The sequence below is a fragment of the Rhipicephalus sanguineus genome, chromosome 1 (assembly GCF_013339695.2).
Source record: "Rhipicephalus sanguineus isolate Rsan-2018 chromosome 1, BIME_Rsan_1.4, whole genome shotgun sequence".
Taxonomy (NCBI): Eukaryota; Metazoa; Arthropoda; class Arachnida; order Ixodida; family Ixodidae; genus Rhipicephalus; species Rhipicephalus sanguineus.
The window spans coordinates 56,597,102-56,624,298 of record NC_051176.1 but is presented as its reverse complement, the minus strand read 5'-3'; positions in this window follow the sequence as shown (position 1 = coordinate 56,624,298).

Sequence of the window (27,197 nt, the reverse complement as noted above, 5' to 3'; positions counted from 1 at the left end):
AGTGAGTGCCTATAAGTGTGAGTAGGCTAGAGTATCAACGTGAGTGAGTGCCTATAAGTGTGAGTAGGCGTGAGTATCAACGTGAGTGAGTGCCTGTGAATGTGAGTAGATGTGAGTATGAACATGAGTGACTACCAATGGCTTTAACATGGCGTGACTATGAACGTGAGTGAGCACGTATGAGTGCGAGTATGAACGTGAGTGAATGCCTATGGCTATGAGAACACGTGAATATGAACGCGAGTGAGTGTGAGTAGGGGTATGAAAGTGAGTGAGTGCCTATAGGTGGGAGTAGGCGGGAGTATTAACGTGAGTAAGTGCCTATGAGTGTGAGTAGGCGTGAGTATGAAAGTAAGTGAGTGCCTATCAGTGTGAGTAGGCGGAAGTATGAACGTGAGTGAGTGCCTAAGAGTGTGAGTAAGCGTGAGTATGAACGTGAGTGAATGCCTGTGAGTCTGAGTAGATGTGAGTATGAACGTAAGTGCCTATGAGTGTGAGTAGGCGTGAGTATGAAAGAGAGTGAGTGCCTATATGCGTGGGTAGGCGGGAGTATGAATGTGAGTAAGTGCCTATGAGTGTGAGTAGGCGTGAGTATGAACGTGAGTGTCTATGAGTGTGAGTAGGCGTGAGTATGAGCGTTTGTGAGTGTCTATGAGTGTGAGTAGGCGTGAGTATGAAATTGAGTGAGTGCCTATAAGTGTGAGTAGGCGTGAGCATGAACGTGACTGAGTGCCTATAAGTGTGAGTAGGCGTGAGTATGAACGTGACTGACTGCCTATATGTGTGAGTAGGCGTGAGTATGAACGTGAATGAGTGCCTGTGAGTGTGAGTAGGCGTGGGTATGAGCGTTATTGAGCGTCTATGAGTGTGAGTAGACGTGAGTATGAAAGTGAGTGAGTGCCTATAAGTGGGAGTAGGCATGAGTATGAACGTGAGTGAATGTCTATGAGTAGGGTTGCCAATTTGAAAAGCAAAAAAATAGCCAAGAAATTGGGAAAACTAACCAAAAAGTAGCGAAATTGAGCCAAGGGCTTCAAAAGTAGACGAAACTAGCCACGCGAATCTGAAGTCAAGTGCGAAGTTTTTACTGAAATGACTAAACGCAAGAGACTTTTGGTGAACTGTAAGTGAGCATAGCAAGAACCCTTCAAAATTATAATTGCTGAGATTCAAGCATAAATTATGGACAGCGACAATCATTTCGTGCGCGATGATGAAGTTTCTTGCGTAGTTTCAGAAATGACACTGTCTTTACGACTCCTTCATGACATTTCTTAAACAAACTAGAAGTAACAGCATTGTGGCAAGATGAATATGAGTACTGCATTAGTGCACTCATAAACAGTCGCTGGGTTTGAAGCGCAAACTGTAGTCACTTTCTACAATCATTTGTTGCATGTTGACGAAGTCCTAGCCGTTAATATTCCCGAGTCGTAGTCCGCACATAATTCTAAGAAATAACACAAACAGTTCGTCGGATAAGCGATTTCTAATGATGATGAGTGCAGAGCATCCTGTATGCGGAGCGCTTTCGATTCTCACGTGTTCACTTTCAAGTACAGTTAGCATGCTTGCTCTGTCAAGCATGTTAAGAAGTACTCACTCAATCTGTTTTTCTGGGGTGATATATAGAATTACTTGCAATCTACATCGGTAGATTGGCTGGTGTATTAACATCACCTTAAGAGAGCATGCCGATTCATTGAAGGGAACACTCACCCCACCTTGCCAGCCACTGGCTCGAGTGCGGCTATGCGCCCTCATACACGGGAACTTCCACTATCCCGCAACATCGTAATCGGAGGGCACGGGAGGTCGCTGAGGCATACCACATTCCTAAGAATGAACACAACTGCATAAGTCAGCCATCAGTTTCGCTATCTGCAGAAGAGATTGTGTTCATAGAGTGCTCATAGGCACGCTTGTATTTTTCTGTACAGTCCGCTCCCGTGTTTACGCATAGTTGTTTTCCTCAAATCAACCTTTAAGTTGTTAGGCCAGCGCTTGTCCTGTTTTCTTCTCGTGTATTATCTGTATGCTGCTGCCTAAGAATGGATATGTTCCAACTAGCCCGCCTTTCGGCTCTAATAAAGTTTAAAGTCGCGTTTAAAAATAGGTTACTTGCAGAATTAGGCCCAATGCAACAGTTTCCCTCCAATATCCCAGCCACGTATTTAAAAGTATTTTCTTTTGAGTAATGCAAGCGGCAAATTCAATTTTGGGAGCTAGAAACGCGCCTTGGTCGCTATCTTTTGAAACCGTATACTCGCGTGACAGCGGCTGCGACGTCACAAGATATGGATAATTTGGCGCAAATCGAGGGAGCAAGAAAATAGCCAAAAAGTAGCTAAGTAGCAGAGGCGTTTTTTTTTCTGCCGTCACCAGCCTAAAAAGTATTCGAATTGGCGCAAAGTAGCCAAACCTATAACCCTGTCTATGAGTGTGAGTAGGCGTGAGTATGAGCGTGAGTGAACGGGAAAGCCGAAAAAGATTGGGGTGAGTGAGTATGAATGAGTATTCTCTTAGAGTGCCGACGTATGCACGCTGGACAAACCGGCGCATGTCTTGTGGGAACGAAGCAGAATGGGAAGAAGAGGAAGGCTATGAAGAAGAGGACGAAAAGAACGCCAGCCGATTCATGATGATTATAATTTTCTATCTGCGGCACACATCAAACCTTGACCATAACTGCTGTCCTGTAAAAAAAAAAGAACTAGGGCTTAAGGGATAGCGACACACACAGCAGCACTTGTGCGGCTCTCTTTCTTCAGTCCTAGTTTTGTTGCGAATTCAGCTAGTCAAAGATGCAATATTATTTTTTTTTTCTGTTCATAAAAACTGTCACTTGAATAGTTACAGATGTCCTGAGAATTGTCAACTCAGCCTTCATAGCATTGTTCACGGAATCAAATTTTTATCATCAGATTGACATCAAGGATTGACATCAGAAGGAGCATCAAGGAACTTATTAGCCACAGCAAACATTTCCAAATTTTTAACGGTGGGTTTCTCTTTTGTTTTTGTCAAGGCATTGGCGAAATCTCTCAGGATATCGTACATTTAGTTTTCTCTTTTATTGCCGGGATCACACTTTACGCTCGCATATGGTTCATTAACGACAATGAAGACAAAGGTTCAATGAGAAATTGCGAGTCTGAGAGGCTCGGGAGCCACGAATGAAATTTTTTTTCTGAATATTGCCGACGTGAAAAATTTACACTTGAAGCATGCAGAACAAACAGCTCGACAGTCGTCCAAAGGCGGCTGCCCGATTCGCTTTGATTGTGTGCACTACAGGACATACTCAGAGCACTCAAAATAGCTGTATTTGGACGCTCTCAATTGCCCACGTGAGATGAGATAATTCTTCCAAAGGTGGGCGCCTAAAAAGTAGCTAAAGAGGTTTCAGAATTCGATAACATTTCGTGGTTAGCAACAATAGACATCACTGTCGACGATGTCGTATTTTTTTCCGCGGTTGTTGCAGCAGGAGTTTTAAAATACGTGAAAGAAAAGTTCGTCTTGCTCCGCCCCCGCGAGCACGCCGAAAGTATGGGCGTGGAAACTAACGTCATCTTCGGTTCCTTTGGCGGAGCCGTGCTTGCACCTCGGCTCGACGGAAGGTTTCCGCTGCTCACTGATCCGAACAAACTGCGAGAGCCCTATTTATGTAACGAAGGCTCAAGTATAGCGAAGCTGACAGTTCTGCAGCTGTATTACGATATCTGGAATAACGACAAACAGCCGACAGCTACGTCAACAAGCGTCTCTCGCATGTTCAATACCGTGGCTTCCGTGAATAAATCGTGACGTGCCGTTGCCGGAGCTAATCAAAGAGGCCACGCTTCAGCAGTTCTGCTGTTGCAGATAATGCGGCATACCGAGGATGACGTCACTGCGTTCGTTCAGCATCTCAAGAAGTCCTGCGGCTACAGCCACTATTTCTTGCCAAAAAAGTGCTACTTGCGTTCACTTTTGAGAACTCTCACATTGCTTTTCGAATTCAGCAGGGATCAAACTGTCCTTACGCTCCAAAGTCATTTTTTAGAAAAAGCACTTCAACTTCCCTTTAATCCTCTCTGAATTTCCCCGCTATACAGGTCGAAGACCTCTCCGAAGGATCTCCAACTGTCCCCTTTTTTTGTGTGTGTGCGAACTGTCTTTTAGCACATTGTACCCAATATCTTGAGAACGAGGGCTACAAAATGTGATGGATATTCGTCATAAACACAGTTGCTCGGCTTTTAGGGCATGTTGCGTAGTTGTCATTGGCAGGCTTCCTAGCCCTGCTAGAGCGCACTAGCTCAGGCCGAAATCTGTGCCTTCAAATGAATTCTCTCCCTCTTTCTCTCAGCTGACAGCAGGTGTCAGGACCACCATTCGAAATTTAAAATTCCTGCTTAGGGGAAACGGTTGCCGCGAAAAACAAAAACAAAAAAACACGCTGGCTGCGTGTCATGGAAGTAGGGGCTTTTGTGTCTGGGATGAAGTACGGGGATGACCACAAGTAAGACAGGCTTGTGTGGCACCATATGAAAATGCCGAGTAGTCCACTTCGTCGGTCAGGCTGTTGAACGGTTTCCCACCGAGTCCCTGAATCTAATGCACTGTAACGTTGAGGGGAAACGACTTGCTCAGCTGTGTACACAACTGGAAGATGTGGAATGCCTTGGCATCAGTGCCTTCAATGCACTGATGGAGTCGATGCCTGCTTTTAGTACTGCATCAGTTAGTAGCTGCAGACACACTCAGTGGAGTAATATATGCAGACGGGTTAACAGGCGGGCTAGTTGGACACAGAAGGAGCGGGGCACGAACAGGCGCAGGCTGAAACTTGGATTTATTCACAGAAGAAATATATGCAAAAAAAAAGACGAGGGGATAGGGAAATACACGAGGGAAGGGTCAACCAAAATCAAGCGTCATTCAGAAACGAGATCGCACAATCCAAGAGTGAGACAAAGGGTGAATTGCCACAATGATCAGTGTTCTTTACAAAAAAAGGCTTCAGCAATCTCCCTACGATGCCTGCGAGAGTGCTACAATACACTAAAGTCTGCACCAGGTTTACACTTGTCCGCCCGTTGCGCAATGTGTAGTTGCGTACCGGAATTTTGGCGCACTTCTGTTCTGTACTAAAATCATGATACGAAAAACTTAGAGGACGCTTGAGCTTCGCTTTCAAAAGTAGAACGCGATAGAGTAATCGGACCATGTTCGTATCGCCTTCCCAATCGCTAGCCTCGCTTTGCTTCTCGGTGGACTCCTAAACTGTGCCTCAAGAAAGGCCAAAGTGCGGACGCCCTCCGGCTCCTATATCCATGCATGCGGCTCGACCAAACACGGCCACATGGTAGGGCGATGCCATTTAAAAGCGCGCCCGTAGGCCCTTTGGTCATCTCTCAGGTAATAGTCAAGCCGCTGAACAACCTCCTATATGTGCGTACCACCAGCGGTAAATGGTGTGTATAAATAGCTCACCGTTAGTATGCTAGACGAAGTGTGTGTGTTGGCCGAGCGACTAAACGCATCGTGCCACGGAGCGAGGGGTCGATGGTTCTAATCTCCGGTCCTACTCGAACCGAAGATTTTTGTTATTTCTTTATTGGCATCTACCTCGAATTTCGCTCACTTACAACGCTGATTTTTTGCTTACATCCAACGACGCCGCCGCTCACGCCAACGCCGACAGTGGAATTTCATCGAAACGAGCTCTTTAACGTTGTCGCAATAAAACTAGGAAGGTTGCTGAAGCCTTTTACAGCGAAAGCTGTTATGAGATCATTTCACCGGCCGTTTTTGGTGCCGTAGTTGTCCGCCGCCGCCGCCGCCGCCGCCGCTGCCGCCGCCGCCGCCGCCGGTGTCCGTAACCAGTATCGCTCGAAATAAGAAAAAAAAACTAAATAAGAAAAAAATTCCAGGATGGAACGAGGTTCGAACCTGGGCCCTCTGCGTGGGAGCCCAGTATTCAACCTCTGAGCCATGCCGGTGCTTGAAACTGCTTTGCAAAAAGGTCCTATACAGGCTTCATGTCGGGAAGGAACCACATTAGCATATGCAATATAGCGTGGTAAAAGAGTAGAATAAGCACCAAGCGTCGCACAACGCGAATTCTGTAACCAGGCGTCACACAATGCGAATTGCGCAACGAGTAGGTTGTTGAATGCTTCCAACCCATTACAAAGAGCTCTGCCATAATTCTTCATCGTCATCACGCACAACATCAACAAAGTGCGCATAATGCCTTACATGCGTTTAGCAGGTACCACGGCTGTCTGTAGAATGACGAAAAATGGCACAGTGCCTACTGCCCTACTTCTCAAAAATTACAATGATTTATAGCGTAGTGGGTTCCTCGCAAGTGCACTTCTGTTGGTTGCCAAGGAAGCCCATAAGGCTCCCATGATCCATTTCCTCAGGGTTTCAATAAAGTCAATTCTCTCTCTCTCTCTCGCTCTACGTTTCTCCGGTTAAAGTGTGTTATAAAGCGTGGTGGGACAGTTAAATAACGACCGGGCGTCCCGCAATATGCATTACGTAACTAGTGGGTCGTTTAAAGTTTCCAACCCATTACAAAGGGCGCAACCATAATTATTCATCGTCATCAACCGCCGCATCAACAAACTGCACATAATCGCTTACATATGGTACCTCGCTTCTCCGCAGAACAACGAATAATGTCGTGCTGGGTGCTTCTCAACTTCCCAAAAATTGCGCTTTGTGGCGTAGTGGGTACGTTGCTAATGTACCTGTATTAGTAGCCACAGGAGAGTTTATAACGGGCTCTACAAATGCCGCTCTTCCAGCTTTCGCTGTGACTGTGCTGCGCTTTCCGCGCAGGCCTGGCGTTTTTTCATAAAGAAAGCTGATAGTTCTGTCACATCACCGTGCGTACCGCTTTTAGATTGTGAGATCTCGTTCGTGGACGACAGTTGATTTCGGTTGATCCGTCCCTCGTGTATTTCCCTTTCCCCTCGTTTCTTTTTTGGATATATTTCTTCTGTGAGTAAATCCAAATTTCAGACTGTGCTTGTTTGTGTGCCGCTCCTTCTGTGTCCCGTTTGTTTGCGCTGCCAAGTTTCCATGATGAGTCGTGTATTATTGTATGTTTCTTTAAGAGACATAGCGACAAGGAATCCGGCGGTCACGGTGGCCTAAATGAGTGCTACACCTAATTCCGATATGACTAGAGCAAGCGAAGTAGACGCGTCCTTCTTGTGGAATGACCATCGCATCCGTCTGTTCAACAGCATCAGGGATGATAAGAGTTGTGCAACCAGCTGGCTAATTGTGTTTCATTGTGTCGATGCTGTTTCGATTATCTGCGCGCGCGCGCGAGAGAGAGGTGAGGGTTGAGGGGAGCTGCCACAGAGAAGAGTGCCGCCGTTAGAGAGTAACATGCGGCAATGTGCGTGGAAACGTACAATTTGAATGCTGGAGCGATATCCATTTATCTGCCCATAAGAGTGCACGTTAACAAAATGCCGCCTTGTCCCATACAAATTAAACCACGACTGCTTCTGTAGCTAACACGATCTCGGCGCAGCTGATTTCCGCACCTACATGTACATGAAGATATATTTGTTCACGTCAAGAGTGTTTTAACTGGCGAAAATGGAAAACGAAACGCGCATAAAAAAGTAAACCCTCTTTTAATTACTCTTTTCTGTGTCGAACGACTGCACACTTTGCCTCAGAGATCGTACGCGGCACTGCGTGCCTCCAGCCGGGACCATTTGGATTGGAAGAGCCGCAGTTATGGAGCGCGTCGTTCGAGTCAACGGCTTCGGAGGGAGTTTCGCGGGGTGAGGATAGCGCGCGCACATAAATGCATGGAGAAACGGGGCTGACCGTACATACATACTACGAGGGCTCCGCATGGCATGCATTATGGATACGCGACGAGACCCTCTTTTGACGCGCGATAAGCCGTGTTTGTCCAGCGTTAGAGAGGCACTGGCTGCTGTGAAGGAGAAGAAAGGCCGCTGAGTCTAGAGAGGTTGTACGGACGCTTCGCTAAAGAAAAAAAAAAGGACGACCAGAGCGTCGCACTCCGGCAACTGCGGCGGGGTGAGGGACGACGAAGACAGAAGGCCGGCCGCAACACACGCGCCAAACTGCTCTCGAGTCGTAAATCTCTCTTGCGCGCGTGGTAAATTAATAGGAGGCGCGATGGGTGCGCGCTTCTAGCTGCCTAATTGAATGACGTCGGCGAGCGGCGAGGATGGGGCCAGGGATGGTCGTGGAAGGGTGCAGCATGATACACATTGCACGGGGGCCGGCGGGTGTAGAAAGGGAGAGGTAGGTTTACATACAAATCTGTTGCTTTCTCCCGCGCACTTATTGCGACCGAGGCAGAAGAACTGCCTGCAGCCACCGCCAACGCGAGTTTTTCGAGTGCGCGAATACGGGTGAGGGGCGTCTACGTCGTCGCTGAGTCACCTCTTATATAAGCGGCACTTCCCAATCGTCGCTATTGCTGAAGCTTGTTGTCTTTTACTTCCGCGTTTCACGAGGGCCAAATATGGCGGTGATATTATATTCGATAACCACGTCGATCGGTCTCCACGCGGGGGTTGGGGCTGCTTAAAGCGTAGGGGTGCAATCTAGCAAATGGACTGACGAGGTGCGGGGGCTGTGTCGGCGTGGTTGAATAGCCAGCAGGGAAAATGCGGCGGGGATCATCGGGGCGCGTCAAATTTACAGATTGTCTGCGGTGTGGCGCAGCAGACGTTGACGCTGTCGACGGCGCGTGGTATTAGCATCCGAGAAACGCTTTTAAACTTGCGTTCCTGACGAGACGTCTTCGTTCGAGCGAGTCATTTCTTCGGCATCCGACTATACGCCCTGCGAGCTGTAAATATTACGGCCATTTAGCGCAAATCGACGAACGGCGCACGCTTGTGTTTGTACCTTTGTACCGTATATGCACTGCGTATTACGTCACATGAAGAACAGGCGGCAAAGAGGCGTGGGTGTGCCCATCTTGTTCTCTGCGCCTCGCAAGGCCGCCTAGTTCTGTCCACGCATATTGTATACAGCCTGATAGCAGCAAGAACCACGATTTCCCAGAGAAATAAACCAGACCGTACTACGTAATATGTACCACGAATGTGGTATACATAAACTCCGTTATCTTGCGGCAAGACCTATATATCAGCCAGACCGGGCGTTGCATAAGCTAGCATGCACTGTAACACAAGCTGTCTTTGAAACGGAAAGACTGAGCGCATTAACCTGCGCGCTGCCAAGCATACAAGTGGGTAGACTATAGATAAGGATTCTTGGCAGATGTAAACATGCAGCTACACGTGAGTTATTACAGACCTTTCATACATAGTATAGGAAGCTAGGGCCGTCCTGTATCAAAGACAAGTCAGGTTGCCTCCTTCCGCCGGAGAGCCGTTTTATTGCAAGTGTGATGGCGCGGTGTTGTAGTGCGCGTTTTAAGGTTTCCTGGAACAGCGAAAAGCTTAATGCTCACCCTCCTCGCTCTTCTGCATTATTTGTCGATTTGCGCTTAGTGTCCATAGGTATGGTCCGTAAGACAGCATGAACTGAAGGATAGTAATACTAACTGCTGGTGCTCTAAGTCCCAAAAGCACGATATGGTTAAGAGGGACGCCGTAGTGGAGGGCTATTTTGACCAGCTGGTGTTTTTTTAATCTGCGCCTAAACCTAAGTACGCGGGCCTCAAGCATTTTCGTCTCAATCGAAAATGCGGCCGCAGCGGCCGGGATTCGATCCTGCGACCTTTGGGTCAGCAGTCGAGCACCATAACCACTATACCACCGTGGCGGGTCGTGAACCGAATAGCCCAGCAAGAAGTACTACACAGATTTCATTCCTAAATGTATGTACACGCCGTGATTTTTAATTTTACCCGCCGAGCGAAAGCTGCCACCACGGCCGGGAATCCAATCTGCCACCTCGTGCTTCACAGCAAAACGCTTTAGGTACAACGGCAGATGCAATGAGCTGACGTCCTAGGTGGCGGTGCGCATCATGGAAATGACAAGTGTTGTATGTATGTATGTATGTATGTATGTATGTATGTATGTATGTATGTATGTATGTATGTATGTATGTATGTATGTATGTATGTATGTATGTATGTATGTATGTATGTATGTATGTATGTATGTATGTATGTATGTATGTATGTATGTATGTATGTATGTATGTATGTATGTATGTATGTACGTATGTATGTACGTATGTATGTATGTATGTATGTATGTATGTATGTATGTATGTATGTATGTATGTATGTATGTATGTATGTATGTATGTACACCGTATCTCTGCCGTATCAGGTCCGTTCCACGCATAGAACCTTGACGGCGGCATATAGTTTTTGTGCTTTTACTTTGTCACTGGCGCCTTTAAAAGTTCCGACGATAATTAAATGATATGCATATTTCAAAACGTTCTTTTTTCCTCCGCCCTCAGCGCTTACAAACGAAAGAAACAATCGAAGGAAAAAATTGCACATGATTTTAGAAGCCCCGTCCACGGTCAATGCTGCAGGCTTCTTTTCTTTTAATGTTTTTTTTTCCTTCTCTACACACACTATTGCTCGCTGCTCATTCGCTTAGTCACGCACTCTGTCGCCAGCTCACTCATCCACATGCCCGCTCGCTCACACAACGGCTCCCCGCGACTCCATTTTTCTTTGAGCACGACAGCAGCTTTTTTTTCTAAAGAAAACCGTTCCGACTCTCGATTTTGTTCTCCCCCTCCTCACAATGTCCACCACCATCTCTTATATGCGGCGAATACAGGGCGCGTCATGCTCTAATATAATTTTCTCCGCGCACTCTCTCTTGGCTCTGTGTACCGGGGCGCGCCATCTCATCATCAATTTTTCATCTCAAAGATCTCCACAGAAACTCCTCCTCCACCCCTCTACCCTAGAAATGAAGGCAAGCTGGCAGCGTAAAAATTTATTAAAACATAACAAAATGTCCAGGAATGAAGTCGACGAATCTCCTCCTCCGGGCAGCGTTGTGGAAATAAAGATTTAAAAGATCGGTGAAGCAACGTAGCTTCGCGCGAACAAGTTGAAACTCGGCACGTCAAGGGAAGGGCCACGGAGGCGTAGCTAACCGAATAACACACGTTGAAACGCGTAACACACTGCAAATACGAGCGCAGTGGAGGTGAAAAGGGCGAGGAGTAAGGCAGGCTGGCGTGAAAGTGCGAGAGTATAAGACAAAGTTTAACAAGAAGACGGCGTCAGTACTAGGGAGGGGGTAAAAAAAAAGGAACATATAATAAAAATTTGCAGGCGGAGATGAAATAATAAAGATCGTGCGCGTGGCGAACTTTACAGCGTCCGGCACGCAGATATACAGCGAAGCGAAGACGAAGCGTGAAGGAGGAAGCATAGTGTAAAAGCCGGACCGGGCTTGCAGCTCGGGTTCCTCGGATTTCATCACGTCTCATTACCCACCGTGAGCGATTTTGCGTCGCCTCTCTATATAAGCCCCGTATCTTTTATATTCCGCCTCCACGGCCGCCTCCCGATCCACGCGTAAGGGGAGAGCAAGAGAACAAAAAGATAATAAAAGAAAAAAAGACACTCGCTCCTCTTTCCATCTTTCTCTCGCACAAATGCATTTCGCTTCACACTCGAACCATCGCCGTCGCTGCCCTTCTACGTTTCTGGCTCTCTTCGAGAAATCTTTCTGTATTTGTTATTTGATTGGGCGGAGTTTAAGTGTTTAGTAGCGAACTTCCTCTCTATGAAAATTCGCTTAGTGCACGTGGTTTTTATTTTATTTATTTCTTTTATGGTCTGGCTTTCAACGGAACGCGGTGTGTTCGTGCGCGTGCGGGTCGCCCAGCGTTGTTGTGATTTTATTTTGATCAGAACCTCGGAACAGCCTCGTCGACATCTGCTAATCTCGGGAGAACCGCGTGTAATGCTTGGGCTGCCAGGTGACGTTGCTCACGAGGGCAGAAAGAGAGATAGAAAGAAAGAAAAAAGAAGGAAAGAATAAAGAAAGAGAAAATAAACAGAAAAGAAAGAAAGGAATAAAGATAGAAAGGAAGGAAGGAATGAACATATCGAGGAAGAAAGATAGAATGAAGGAAGGAAAGAGAAAAAAAAACGAAAGAAGGAATGAAAGGAAAGAAAATAGATAGATAGATAGATAGATAGATAGATAGATAGATAGATAGATAGATAGATAGATAGATAGATAGATAGATAGATAGATAGATAGATAGATAGATAGAAACAGTCACAAAATACCTTTGGTTTTCAAAGAAGTGCTTCGTATCTAAAAGGCGTGCCATAGCTGCAGACGTCGTACATAAAGCACAACGCACCCGCGCTTATGTTATCTGATATAAATTTCTACTTTACTATAATCCTTTTTGTTTACTTTGAACCGGCAATGTAACGGTCGGCGTCGTACTGCGTGCAATCAGTCCTGAGCAAAAAAAAAAAAAAAAAAAAAAAAAAACTCTTTACCGACGACTACGATACTCCCTAATGTGAAATTAAAGCACAGCCGGCTTCTGTCAATGGCGGCGTTCATCCTCTGCTCGGGCAGTTTGATTGGCAGCAGTGGGAGACGAAGCACTACCACCGGTTGCGTCGCTCACTGTTTGGAAGGAAAGTGTCAACATGGGAGGGCATGGCTCGCGTAGAGTCCATTGCGCGTTGCATCACGAAAATGTTAAGTGAGCCCTGTAGCACTTTTACAATTATTCATTGAATTATCTCAATATCGTAGTTAAGGCGAGAGCCTTAAACGGCTCATGAGAAGATCCCTCGGTGAAAAGCCAGCGTGTGGTACAAAAAGTCACATGAGCATTCGCACGCCTCGGAGATCGAGGCGCGCTATAGCGGCGCGTTCACATCATCCCTGCGGCGTTCGCGTTGCCGAAAACAAAAACAAAAAAGGATGCTTTCACGTGATATGAAGTACAAGGTGAAATGCGTGTTGCCCGCTACCCCTTCTCTCTCAGACAAACACTACTCAAGAAATATAGTCCGACTTAAAACAAGCAATAAATTGACTCAACAAGACAGACACAACACACGAAAAGTAATCGCAGGATCTATTAAACATTTAACTAAATCAGATGAAATTTGTTGTAACAAACAATGGCGCATAGTTTACACATAGGTGAAACTAGCTTATTGTTTACAGGGTACATAAAAAGCGCAAACGACGAAGACGAGAGAGACACATACCTCAGGACTGGCGCTGATGTGTTGTATGTGTTTCTTTCGTCTTCGTCTTTTGCCTTTTTTTAATGTACCCTGTAAAGATGAACCAACTTTCCCAAATCAAGGTATTGTATAGCTTATTGTATGACAACACGCGAAGTTTATAGAACAAAGCAGTCAATTGCGGTTCGCTTGCACCCTAACGAAATACATTATGCAACAAAATATGGACTGCAGGGCTATGTATTACAATGAGGAGAAACATCAAAGGAGAATATTATCAAAACTCTTGTTGGCACAACACGTCGCGCGTATATTTAGCTCAAGGTCTTGTTGAGGAGATTGCTGATAACACATACCAATGTTTCCTAATCAGCTTTGGGCCACATTAAAAGAGGTCGAGCAGGGATATTACCGGAGGAAAATTTTAGAATGTGGCAAAAACAGAAAGAAAACGTGGGAGATTGAAAATAAGTTTCCAACTGGAAGAACCAAGTGAGAAACAATATAAGAAATTATACAACCGTGAGTGTGTTGTGAAATGCGAAATGATTCCCGATGCATTTGCTGATTTCTGCTTTGGAAGCACCACACTATCAGCTCCACACACTCTAAGAAAAAAGAGAGTCAAAAGAGGGTCATGGAACCGTGACTCCCTTCGGGTGTCCCTCTGACCCCTTTTGGAAGGTACAGGCAGAGAAAAAGAGTTCGCATTTGGGAAGGAGTCACTGGACCCTCCTGAAGCGCGTTTCGATTGGCTTCGGTGTACAGAAGAGCCGCCGTATACGCCATACATATCGCGCGCTTGCCCTTTGGCGCCGTTGTGGCGCGTTGCTCGGCCACGCAGATGGGGTTGGTGCCGCGGTGGCGCGCCGCTCTCCTCTCTCAGTCGTCTCAGTCTATTGGAATGCATTGCGTGGTTGCGTAGGTTGCGCGTCTTCGGTGGTGTTGACGCCGGCTCGAGCCGTGCACGAAGTGACGCTTGGAGGGCGGAATATTCATGGAGCTGCGGACGACAACGGGCGCCAGTTAACGGTGAGTGTACTGCTTTCGTAGGTACTAATTATACAGCTTTAGCTGGGCGTCTGCAGCAGCTCTGCGGAACCTGCCAGCCATTTCCAACAGTAGCCTGTATCCGCGGGGCTGTTGCGGATGCCCAACTAAAGCTGTCAGTTAACGAGTTGCCACCGTTGCGTTGCTGTACAAGCTCCCATAAAGTGAGCGATGGAAACAATAATCGAGGGTCATTTCTTGCTGATCGCACGTCGTGTCTGCACTACTGAAGGTGCAAGATGTCGTTTTGAGATGCACTTTAGTCTACTTCATAATAACATTTCCATCGACCTTCAGTGTGCAGCGTGCTTCCACGCGTGGGAACGTGAAGAAAAAAAAGCCTGTGTACAGAACGCTCAGACGCACTATATGTAATGGTTTTCGTTGGCTTAAAGACGGTAGTTTGAGGTGCAGATATAGTACGGTGGCTTCCAGAACGTACGCGGTAGTCATTCAAGTTGGACACGCCTCGTCGGTAAAGTGAAAAAGCTCCAGACTTTCGACGGCGCGCGTTGTTGCTGCCGCCGGCGTGCACTCTTTTCCCTCGTTTCTGTTTGCTGTGTTCGTGGTTTGCATTGCGATGACGTTGGGCGCTATAACATAATCGAGTGAGTGTACGTGATTGTGGGAGTTATGTGCGCTAATTCTAGCATATGACATGTCTGACCTCGACGTAGACGGCGTACGCACGCGCTGGGTGTCGTTCGGGCCCTAGTACTCGCATCTGTTTATCTGAGTATTTAAGGATGGTTTACGTTTGTAAAACATGCGGTCAATAACCGCTCACGGCATGCCCCTGGCTGCCGGAGGATGTGCTTTGTTGTTTTGTTGTTAGCCTTTATTATGTCTGTGTGAACCACTTATTGTGTAGGTTTTGCAAACCTTTACTGCAATTTCATTTTCTCATCATAATATCACGTTCTTCTTTTCAGATACCGTTTTTCATGGTGCTCACGTTGGACAGGAGCGACAACCTGGCAAGCCACAAGTCTGATGCCTCAAGCCGTCACCACTTTTTGATTTATTTTTAATCACAAGGAATAAATATGGAAACATGATGGCGATTTCTGCTGTTCATTTAGCACCATATGACACTGTGCACATCACAGTCACACATTTTAGTTGGTTATACTCATAGAAGCATGTAAATGAGCAATACCCAAACTTCTTAAATGGAAATCACAGACCATTTTTTCGCGCTTTCTATATAACTTTGCTGGAAAATATGTGTTGTTTTGACGAGTTTTATTAAAATAATCCTAAAACTGAACTATTCCTTTTTTAAAATCGATGAACAGAACGGCAAGTATTATTGGACTTGCTTAAAATGAATACTCCACTATTTTCAACAGTAATCGCGCAAAAGTAGAGCAAGGATCAAATGAGTAGCTTAAAATACTTGTGGAGTCGCTTGATGCTTCGGTGTGGGTCCCTTGACCCCCCTAGAAGCGTTACCGGCAAGAGTCGTCTGACTCCCTATAAGTGGTAACGTGATCCTCCCGATGAGAGTCTTTGCACTCTTCCTAGAGGATCAGGGGACTCTCCTAGAGCGAGCCGACCCTGACCCACCAAGAGAGTCACCATGACTATTTAAAGAGAGTCGTATACGTGGCAAGTCAGAACTCTCCGAAAAGAGTCACGTATACTCTTTTTTTTCTTAGAGTGCACGAAAGCACTTCGCGAAGAAAGAAAAAAGAAACGTTACCGTAACTAAAGACCGCACTCACCACTCTAAATCCATCCCATATAAAATTAAATGCATACTTAACATCCAGTATTCTCGCGCATATAATGAAAGCAATTTTTAAATCGGGCAGCTTCTCGCGAGAGCTTAAGCAAGGTAGTCTCCCCACCATATTCAAACAAAATAACCGCTCATTATTAATCACTTATCTCCTCGTCCGTGTGCCACCTTTTCTTTAGCCAAGTAATTTGAAAGCTAGTTGAAAAACAGCCAACTTAATACTTCACAAAGTTTAATACTATTTGTCTTCGCCATTTCAATACACCTTTCGCCCGCATTATTTAGGCTTGCTTTTGTTGCAGTAACCGAACAGCTTGCTATTGGCGAGGGTAAATGGCGAGGGTAATGCGGCCCCTTATTTTGTGGACTTTAATAAAGCCGTCGAGAGAAATTAACCATCGTATATCAATTGAAAAGCTACAATTATTTTGAATTCCCAACCCACTACTGCCGCTCAAAAGACAGAACACGCATTGTAAGCATTCCAGGCATTCAGTCTGAGACCATTTTCACGACTAGTAATTTCACGAATTTCACGAATTAAACTTAATTATGACTTTCACAGGATGTTAAACGGGAGCCGTACAAACAAGATAGAAACAAACTGATCCAATGCGAAATTTGTTGTACTTATATGTACTTCTCGCCAAAGAATCCCTCCCTCGATGCCTTCCTTTTTTCTTGGCACCAGTACTATCTCCGCAAATATCTGGCGTGGTACTAGAATGCAATCTGAAATCGATTGAACAAGCAGCTAAAAATGAAACAGAAGATAACATTTCGACATTCGGATACTTATTCTAAAAACACGACACGGATTTAGCCGTCAAAGACTTCTATCTTTATACTTCTCATTTATGAATTTTCACACAAACTAATCCATTACTTGCCGAGGAAACACATGCGTCGTAACCCGTTTACAAGCACCGCAAGTCTTGCAGAGTCGGGCTATTGCGATAATTACACTTTGTTGCTACAGCCATAACGCGTCATTTAGGATCTATTCGCATTCTCTCAGTTAGCCAGCTCGTGAAATATAACTTCCGTAACTTCCAATTTCAAACAAATAGACTTGATGGCGTACGACAATAAGCTGCGGTAAAGGTAACTGTTATCAGGTTGATTAAATGTCAACTTCATTATAACCAAAGTAAGCACGTAGCAACTGCGACAAACAACGCGTCTATTTTTCATCCGTCACTTTTTGGATCGTACTAGCCCCAATGTAAACTGGTAGCGAAGCTTCCATAGAAACCTACGTGTCGAGAAAGTGGCGGCTCGTGGCAACCATCGCCATCTACGTGCCTTGGGGATAACTAGCATGAAAAAAAAGGAACACACGTCACAACCGGAAGTGGTAACGACGTCACACTTTTGCACTACATGGCGCGAAATTATGTAATATTTTTTAAGCTGCTGCTCTTTTACTTTATTTGATAGCTACGCATTTTTTTACATCTTTACGGCTCGCTAATAGCCGTATGCGAGAGGACAGAAAGACATCTACGGAATATTTGAGAAGCAAGCTTATTTTATTAGGCAAATATTGTATTCCTACACGCGAAAATGCCTTGAAGATTAACAAATATGATACAACTGCTCACAAGCACAATGGCACAACAGTTCAAAAACTCACGTTGCCCAATCCCGTGGCAACCCACCGTGGCAATCAGCTGTAAAAGGGCCCCTTTTACAGCCGCTCGCAGCGCAGCGCTTCTTCGCGATGATTCATCTCACGAAGGGCGACAGCACGCCGGCCATGCACCAGCGAAAGCAGTCAGGAACGGTTTACACCTGCTGGGAGCTAGTTTTGTTTCTATGAAGTGCCACGCCAGTGAACGACACATACACATAGAAATAGCCGACGGAGGATACGCGCGAAACCATTGCACAAGAGTGAGCGATATCTTGTTGACCGGACAAGCGCCAAACTAAACACAAGCCCACATTATCAACAATAACAATTTTGGAGTGTTACTTAACAAAAGCACGACATGATTATGAGAGACGCCGCACAGGGAGGCTCCGGAAATTTCGGCCACCTGGGGTTCTTCAACGGGCACCTAAATCTAAGCACACGGGTCTCTAGCGTTTTGCCTCCATCGAGGCAAAATATATTCGAAAAAATATTCGAAAAAATTGGCGAAGCTTGCACTAACACTAAGCCACGCAAGGCTTGAAACAGCGAAACTGGGCGATTCTGAAGACTAATCTGGTTGCTTCTAGGTTGTTTCTAGGCATTAGCTAGGTGATGAGGGTTGTTTCTACGTTTCTTCTAGGTCGTTGCTAGGCTTTAGCTAGGTGATGCCAGGTTGTTTATATGTTAATCCTCAGCGCAGAGAGGTTCGAGTTAAACCACAGACAGTCACAGACACGACACGGATGTCCAAACTCCAGAGACAGAAACTCGCACTAAAACCAAGCGTTCGCAATTCTCATACAGTGACAGACGCAACATGGATGTCCAACCAGAGACAAACTCACCCTGAAACCAAGCGTTCACACCTCTCATATATTTACTGGCACGTCGTCGTTGGCGTAGGCCGCCTATCGCTTCGGGGTCTTCTCGCAGCCGCCGTTGCCTTTCCCGTTCCTTAGTGCTGGGCTAAGTATCGCCTTCTTCATTTCTAGTGGACCAGTGGTGAGTAGTGGGATTTACCCACTTTCTGTGGCACATGCCCATTTAAGATGGTGACAGTTTTCTGATAGGCCGCACAAATTTCTGTGGCGCATACCCGTTTGTTGGGCTAACTGTTTTCTTCTTCAATTTAAGCGGACCAGTGGTGAGTAGTGGATTTACCCAATTGCTGTGGCACATACCCGTTTATTTTTTGAGATAGGGTCGGACACATTGCGGCTACCTTAAACAGATTCGCTGTTAAAAAAATCTCTTGAGTTGTTGTGGTTTTGGGACGTTAAACCCCAGATATTATTATTATTATTATTATCTTGAGTTGTTGGTTTGAATGTTTGTCCCCACCTCACCTAGTCGCGCTTCAATCGTACGCCACGCGTTGATGTGTGTGGCAATAAGTTTTCGACCCCTTTTCGTTCCAACTTTCGCGACCGATATGAATTGTCCACGCTAGTACTCCGTATATTAGCATGAAATGCAGGAATCTAAATAAAGTACTAAAATAAATTATTTTATAGCAAAACAGCGTGATGGTAAGAACGCTACCATAGAGTACTTTTTCAGAACATCTGCACATGCATTTCCCGAAACGCGATTGGGAGTCCCAGTGCGCGTCTCGAATCTAGTCCTGCACAATCAAGCGCGAGCGGATGATTACACTCTAAGAACTAAGAGAGTGCTGGGCACTCTCTTTGGGAGAGTATATTCTTGTCCCATATTTAACTCTCTTTTCCAGAGTAAATCACCTCTTCTTGAGGCAGAGTATAGTAATGCCCCCTGAGAGGGTTATATTACTCCACCTCAACAGAGTAACATAACTCTTGCCGAAGCAGAGTAGCCGGACCCCTCCGAAAGGAGTAGTAGTACACCTCAAGAAAGAAATAGCAGAACCCGGTCGAAATAGGGCCTTAATATTGCATTTGAGAATTTATTCATGCGTAGATCGTAATGATGACATAATAACGAGCACTGCGACAAAAAAAAAAGCCGTGAGAAAAAAAAAAAAGACACGCGCAAGTGAGATTCGAACCTGCGGCCCTCAGATTGTGAGTCCGACGCGCTACCACAACGCCACACTCGGAGACGACGAACACGTCCTTTTTCTTCCATGTTGTTACTGATTGCACTGACCATATCGGTGATCTGGCTTCATTTTCTTGTTTAGAAACGCCGGTTTGAGTATCTCCGTACATGCGACAACCAAACACAAGATAGTTCATTTCGTTGTTTTGTGCTTCCCGGTATCAGAACGTCAATCCGGCCTGTTTCTCAGCAAACAAGATTAGCGTAACCGAGGATATGTGCGGCATTCGCATTGACCAGCTAAGCGGTTAGTCATTTCTGTGTAGAAAACGCTGTACTTCTGAACTGCACCTTGAACACTTCAGTTTTCGTCACGCCCTTGGACACATTTTCGGTCATTATTGTTGACGTTCCGCGACTACAGCCGTAATAGCGCACTCTAGCCGTACGGACCATTTGGCTTAGGGCAGTGTACTCCGTGCGCGACGTTCGTAGCGAAAAACGTGGATACTGAAATACGAAGAACTTAAAAACCTTTCGAATGTAGTTTCGATCGTCGACCGACTCGATGAGGTGATATTCGCTTATTTAACTGCACAAATCCAAAGCTAAAAACGCGGATATTAGGCTTTATTCCAGTGTCTTCCTGTACACTGAAAAGCACTGGCAGGCGCTGGATTCCAGTGCATTCCAGTACACTGAAAAGCACTGGGAGGCGCTGGCAACGCTGCTTTTTTTTATTAATTGTATCCAGCCCCGCGGCGAATGCAGTGCTCTCTACTGTATATGCGTGTGCTTAATAATGAGTGGTCATCGCTCGCGGTACGCCGGCACATCGACATATACTATGAGGAGCAGGAGTATAACTGCGTTCTACTCTGTCATGCCAGAAGAGTATACGGGCATTCCACTCTCTCAGATGGAGGTAGAGTATAAGCACATTTCACTCTCTGCTTTCGTACAGAGTGAACGTGCATTTCACTCTATGCGATGCTTTGCGAGAGTAAGAGAACGCTCTGAAGAGTAACTCGGCTTTCTTACTCTTGCGATACGCTTACCAGTTTTTAGAGTGTAGAGCATAGCAGACAAGAGATGAGCTCGCTGTTAAGACTTCCGTGGATCACGTCAGTGCGCCATGATAACATCTGGGAAAGTCTAGGGTATGAAGAAAACTCGTCTGGCTCCGCCCGCTCGTAGGACGAACGTCGACGTACGTAAAGGACTCCGCTGACTTTGTTGACAAGATCAGGAACGTGACGTTAGACAGCGGGGGCACCATGACCTCTTTTGACGTCAAGGCCACGTTCACGATCATACCTGTGGACTATGCTGAACAAGGCATCTATATTGGGTGCCGAAACATCACTTCTATTGTTTTGCGTTTTATTTTAGTTGGCGAGTGTACGTTTTCTACAGCGGTAACATCTGGTACTTTTGATTTAAGTAAGTGAAGAATTATTCGCTCCGACTGGAGAGAATTTGTTAAGTGGGAATCATGTGATCGGAGTTTTGCGATATTAAATTGGCGGGGACATGACCCAGCGTATTACTGCCGTTATTATGGTCCCCAAACAGCTGTGTAGCACCCAAGGTAAAAAAAATTATGACGCAATAATTTGCCTACACTAAACACACGCACAAGGAAAGTGGCAGGGCAATCGCCAGAGATTTGTGTCTAAATGTTTTTCAGTCCACAACAACAACAACATCAATAAAGTATACTTCCTGTAGGCATATAACGGCTTCGGAAGTGCGCGCTAGGGAAATTGCAGCGTTGGCCGTGGCATGCAGTGTCAGATTAACATAACGAGAAGACAAATATGATAATATTAACATCCCCTTGAAATTGGGCGATTTAAGTTTAACCTAAAGAGGTTTGACTGACATTAATATTTCCCTTCATTATGTTACGATATTAACGAATATAGCCTATGCTCATTTTGTCTGCAAATGTATGTAAAATATCTGTTTGTCCTCTGTCTGCGGTAATCGGTGTGATCTGGATCACCGTTGTCATTTCGGTCCCTACCCGCAAGGGCATTCTTTGTACGCTGGCCACTCTACATGTACATAGTGCTACAGATTATTTCTATCTTTTCTTTATTGCTTTTCTTCGATCGGTATTATTTCGCCTTACTTTCATGATGTATGGATAAGCGCTTCTAACGCAGCCCACGTTCCTACGTTTTCACTTATAAACAATAACAAAAAAATTATCTCTTCACGTTTCTTTATAAACTATAAATATTTCGGACGAAAGCTACATTTGGCTTGTACTGATCCAGAGTCTTGCAGTAAAGCCTCACCCGCCATGGTGGCCAAGTGGTTATGGTGCTCTACTACTGACCCCGAGGTCGCGGGATGGAATCCCGATGGCGGCGGCCGCGTTTCGATGGAGGCGAAATGTTTCGGGCCCGCGTACTTAGATTTAGGTACACGTTAAAGAACCCCCGGTGGTCGAAATTTCCGGAGCACTCCCCTACGGCGTCCCTCATAATCATATCGTGGCTTTGGGACGTTAAACCCCAACAATTTTTATATTACGCAGTATAGCGTCCTGCATGGAAAGAGGATGGCTCTTGGCCGTGTAACACCCTAACCATTGTGGTTATTTCAGTTGCAGTAGGCGATGTGTCGATTCATTTAAGTCATTTGTGCAGCGTAAGTGGAATTTTACGCGCGTAATTCTTTCGTACCTCTCTCAGTTTTCTATCCGGGGCATATTCTTCGGGTGGAACAGAGATACGGTAAGGTGTGCAACGCGTGTTTGTGTTACCCGTTTCTTCTCTCTATTGGCCGTGTTTAAACGCCATGCTGTCTTTTACGATCAACCCTACCAACTAGCTCAACCTTCCGTCGTTTAAACTCGGAGAAAGACGATCGCTGTTACCTGATGGGCCAACAGAATTTACTTCCCGCTTTTCTCGCTACGCTCTCGTATAGCAATATGCTTGGCAATGCTAGCGCTGGTATCCGATGTATCCTAGTAGCGCGAAGACAAAGGACGAAGCACGGGGGAGCCGAGAAGGCTTTTGACGTTTTCATCGTGCCTCGTTCTATCTTCTCGTGCTATGAAGACACGTCGCAACAGAAGGCGTATAGTCGCATAGGTGATTCGAATAAACCGCGGTCAGAAGCCGACAGTCAGGCATTGCCCAGTGTAGGTATGCTTACGAACGGTTCCTCGGGTTTTATTACAAGGCTCAGAGAGGGGCTGTGCTATGTCGCGTCAGCGAGAAAGGAGGGACGGAAAGAGGTAATAAATGGAAATCAAATAACTGCAACGCCGGACGGTGAGCGCCAGTAAAACGCTTGGAACAGCGAGTCGCCTTCAAAGAGGACTTGGCTCAAAGCGAAGCTTCGGATTCTCCAGCCGTTTGCTGCGCACAAAGAAACAGAAGCCAGAGAGCCATTTACGTGGCTCGATATACCGCAAGAAAGAAAGAAAGAAAGAAAGAAAGAAAGAAGAAAGAAAGAAAGAAAGAAAGAAAGAAAGAAAGAAAGAAAGAAAGAAAGAAAGAAAGAAGCGATACTATAGAGCAAATCGCAAAGTGCGCGCGAAGACAGCAGAGCCGTCTTAAAACGATCCGGAAACCTGAGCTGGGTAAGAAATTTATTCCGCTCCGTTAAGGCCGAATCTTGTCCGGCCTTCGAGGCGGGGTCCGCTTTGCGCGATGGCGCCGAGAGATACGGGAGCCGCTGCGGGCTGTATACTGGACTTCCTCTTATCTCGGAGTCTGTCGTGAAATATTGCCACACATGTTTTGGCCGGGGAACCGGCGGTTCCGACATGTTCAAAAGGCCGTGTATATTTACAAGATAAACACCGTCAAAAAGAGTAGGAGCGCAGTCGAGAGCGCTGTCTTTTGTGAAACTTCTTTGACGAGGTTTCGTGTTGTAGTACGTCGATCTACAGCTTCCTGCTGGTTAAGCGACAGGGAAGGCGCACGATTACGTGCCATATATGCAGTCCTAGCGAAAAATTTCCGGATCATGAAATGCTCTTTACTAATAGCGCATTTACAGCTCCGTTGTTCTAGCCGAAACCATGGTGGTGCTCATTCGGCGTTTTAGAAGTTTATTAACACTTTCTCGCTGCCGCGCTATTGTGTGTCGAGAAGAACTATACTGCACTGTCGGCTGCAAAAGTTTGCGGGATCTGCAGCGCGTGGCGGAGCGACGGAAAACTGCATTGCTGCGCCACCTGACGTCACACGGCGTGGTGTTGAGGCTATAGGTCGTGGCCTCCGCGATTAGCTCCGTAAACGCGCCGTTGCCGGAGCTAATCACGGAGGCCACGGCCGATAGCCTCAACACCACGCCGTGTGACGTCAGGTGGCGCAGCAATTCAGTTTTCCGTAAAACCCTTGAAACTTCGTAAAGTAGCGACATACTTTGATGAAAGCGCGCCTGCTCTCTCTTCTCCCTCCTCCGCCCTCTCCGACGCTGACGCCGCGTAATTATTGGCCAACTGGCGTCACGTGTGACCACGTGGATAGTTCGTTTGTTCACAGTCGCTCTCGACCGCCATTTTTGCTCTAGATCTCTTCGCGCGCTGGCGAGGAGCGCATGCATCGCGTGTATACGCAGTTGCTGCTCCGTGCGCGCTGTGTTTCGACATAACGTTGATTACAAGGGCGTCGTTGCTTTTTCATCACCATTGGTGGGTGCTGCGCTTTCAGAGGCCGAAACAGATTTAGCGCTGGTAAAAACCTCCTCGCGACACCGTCCTGTCGGCGCGACGAGTTACAAAGGAAGACATATGAATGCACGGAATTAGAATGGAGAAATTACGACCAGAGTCTTCGATTTGCGATATGAGTATCTCAATGTAGTTCGTTTCGAGGTTTGCGCAATTTGCTGCACGCTATAACATCGTAAACAGGTTAAATTTCACTGAGCCCGTCGCTGTTTCTCTCGGACGCTCTAACAGTGCTTCTGCGGAATTTTTACTTTGTATCAACACACAATCTGCTTTTCTGCGCTTAACTTTATACACGCCTAATGGCTAGTAGTTGCGGTCATACTTCGTGCACCTAACATTTCAAAAATTTAGGCAGCTTGCACTGGTGGTGCAAGGCTGGACTAACAGCGGAGCTGGTTGTCAACCTAGTACCGACTCAGTCGAGGCACGGATGGGATTAGCTTGTTCCGGCATGTCTTGACTAAGCGTGACTTAATCTGGCACGGGCTCGCCAGGCACAGCTTAATCAACCACGGCTCGATCTGTATTTGTCACAATCTGGCTTAATCCGGATAGAGCTAATCCGGATTGGTATATCCACAGACATACGACTGCCTTGGTCACGGAGGGTGGGAATTGGCAGCTTCATTATTGGGATTAAATCGGATTAGCTTATTCCGGCGTGACTTGACCAAATGTGGTTTAATCTGGCACATGCTCACCAAGCAGAGCTTAACCACCCACGACTCCATCTGTATTTGTCTTAATCCGGATTAAGCTAATCCGGATAGTATATCCACACACAATAGACTGCCTTGACCATGGAGGGTGGGAATGGTCAGTTTCAGTATTAGGATTAAATAGGATTAGCTTACTGTGGGTTAATCTGGATCAGCTTAATCCGGTCTGGCTAGGCAAGCACGACTTAATCTGGATTAGCTTAGCAATTAGGATTAATTAACGAGTCTCAATTAGGATTAGCATAATTAGGCTTCGCTTAATAGGGGTTGGATGAATGGATGCTATGAGCGTCCCCTTTATAACGGGGCGGTGTGACATGTGTGCCACCAGGCTCGACAAAAAAAAAAGGAAAGAAAAACAAATTTACTTTCTTTTTTGTGTTGACCTAATGCCTCGTCCACTTTCATTAAATCGATCTTATTACAGAAAAAAAAACATAAATTCACAGCCCAGCTCTCTGCCCCTTACGACAGACTGTCCTTATTTTTCCCACTATTTATTTTTGTCCTTTCTCTCTAGTTTTCTGTCCCCAATACTCTAACCGTCTCTTAGTTATTTTTATCGCGGCGTGTTCACCTTTCCATTGTTGCCGTAAAACCCAAGACTTCATATAGGCTCGTGCCCTAATGTACACCTGGGTGGATATCACCACAATCAGTTAGAACATGCTCGTCGTTTCCTTATTTTCCGCACAGCATGTGCATTGTTCTTTACTGAATCTCGCTTTATAACCGCGTTCTAAGGCAACCCGACCTCTCTTCAAACAGTAAAGCGCTTCCCCTTGAATTATCCTAAAATGCCTCCCTCCTATTTCATTTTTGCCCTTTCAGTAGTTATTCAGAGCCGGTTTTTTTCCATCGCTGCCATCCAGTAAAACTTCTCCGCCTCTCTGACTTTTCGCTTAACGCACTTTGTTGTGATATGGCTTACACTGCCAGCCGTATATTTACTGGTGAGCCTCCTAGTTCTTTTTCTGCACTGTGTGTCAACGCTCTTCCTATACAAATAACGGAACACCTTCTCTGCCAATCTACTCTCCCTTCATATTCCTTAGGCTCTCTTCAAACTTCATTTTGCTCTGAGCTTCCCTCGCCTCAAAACCTGCCCATCCCATATCGCCCTTTACAGCCTCATTTGTCGTCTTCCCGTGAGCACCCAACGCAAGGCGTCCCACAGTCCTTTGATTTACATCCATTCCCGATTGCACCTCTGAACTCTGCACACCTCTGAGTTCCCAAAAGTAAGCCCCGGAACCATTACACCTTTCCACAGACCTCGAAGCGCCTCGTACCTATTGTATCCCCATAACGCTATGTGCTTCATTATTGCAGCATTCCTCTTCCCCTTTGCTGCCGAGGCTTTTTCCTGTACCTCCGTTTATCTATCACCCTCATTTACCCATACTACAAGGTACTTGTATTCGCTTATCCTCAGTATTTCTTGGCCCTGTATTGACACCGCCTGATCATTGGGATCATTCAAGCGCATCAATCAACATTTTGTTACACTAAATCCTAGTCCTAGAACTTCACCTTCCCTTCCGCATATATCCGCCAGCCGCTGTATATCATCTCGACTTTCCGTAAAATCTTTATTTATTTATTTATTTATTTATTTATTTATTTATTTATTTATTTATTTATTTATTATTTATTTATTGAAACCCTCAGGGTCAAACGCATTAAAGAGAGGAGTGGTCACAAATAAGAAAAAAAAAACGACAGAAGAACAAAAGGCAGATAGAACATTTCAGTAAAAGGCATGTAGTTATACAGTTTTAGCTAAATTAACAAAAACAGGTAACGTGTTCACATACAAGTGATAAGCAATGATAAGTAGTGCATTGAGGTTGCAAAACATGTATGTAGAAAAAAGAAATCAAGTCCTGGGTGACTACAAGCGCTCATGTTGCAAAAGCAAGCAAGAAAAAAATGACGAAAATCAGTTTATACAATATTAGTTAAAGCTGCTTTAAACAAGTTATTACGATGAATTGATATGATGGCATTGGGAAGGTGGTTCCATTCAGTGGATGATCGGATAATAAATGACTGAAAGAAGCTTTTTGTGTGACACGTTTGAAGACCAACCTTGTGACGATGATCGATTCGAGGCGATATGTATTGCGGCT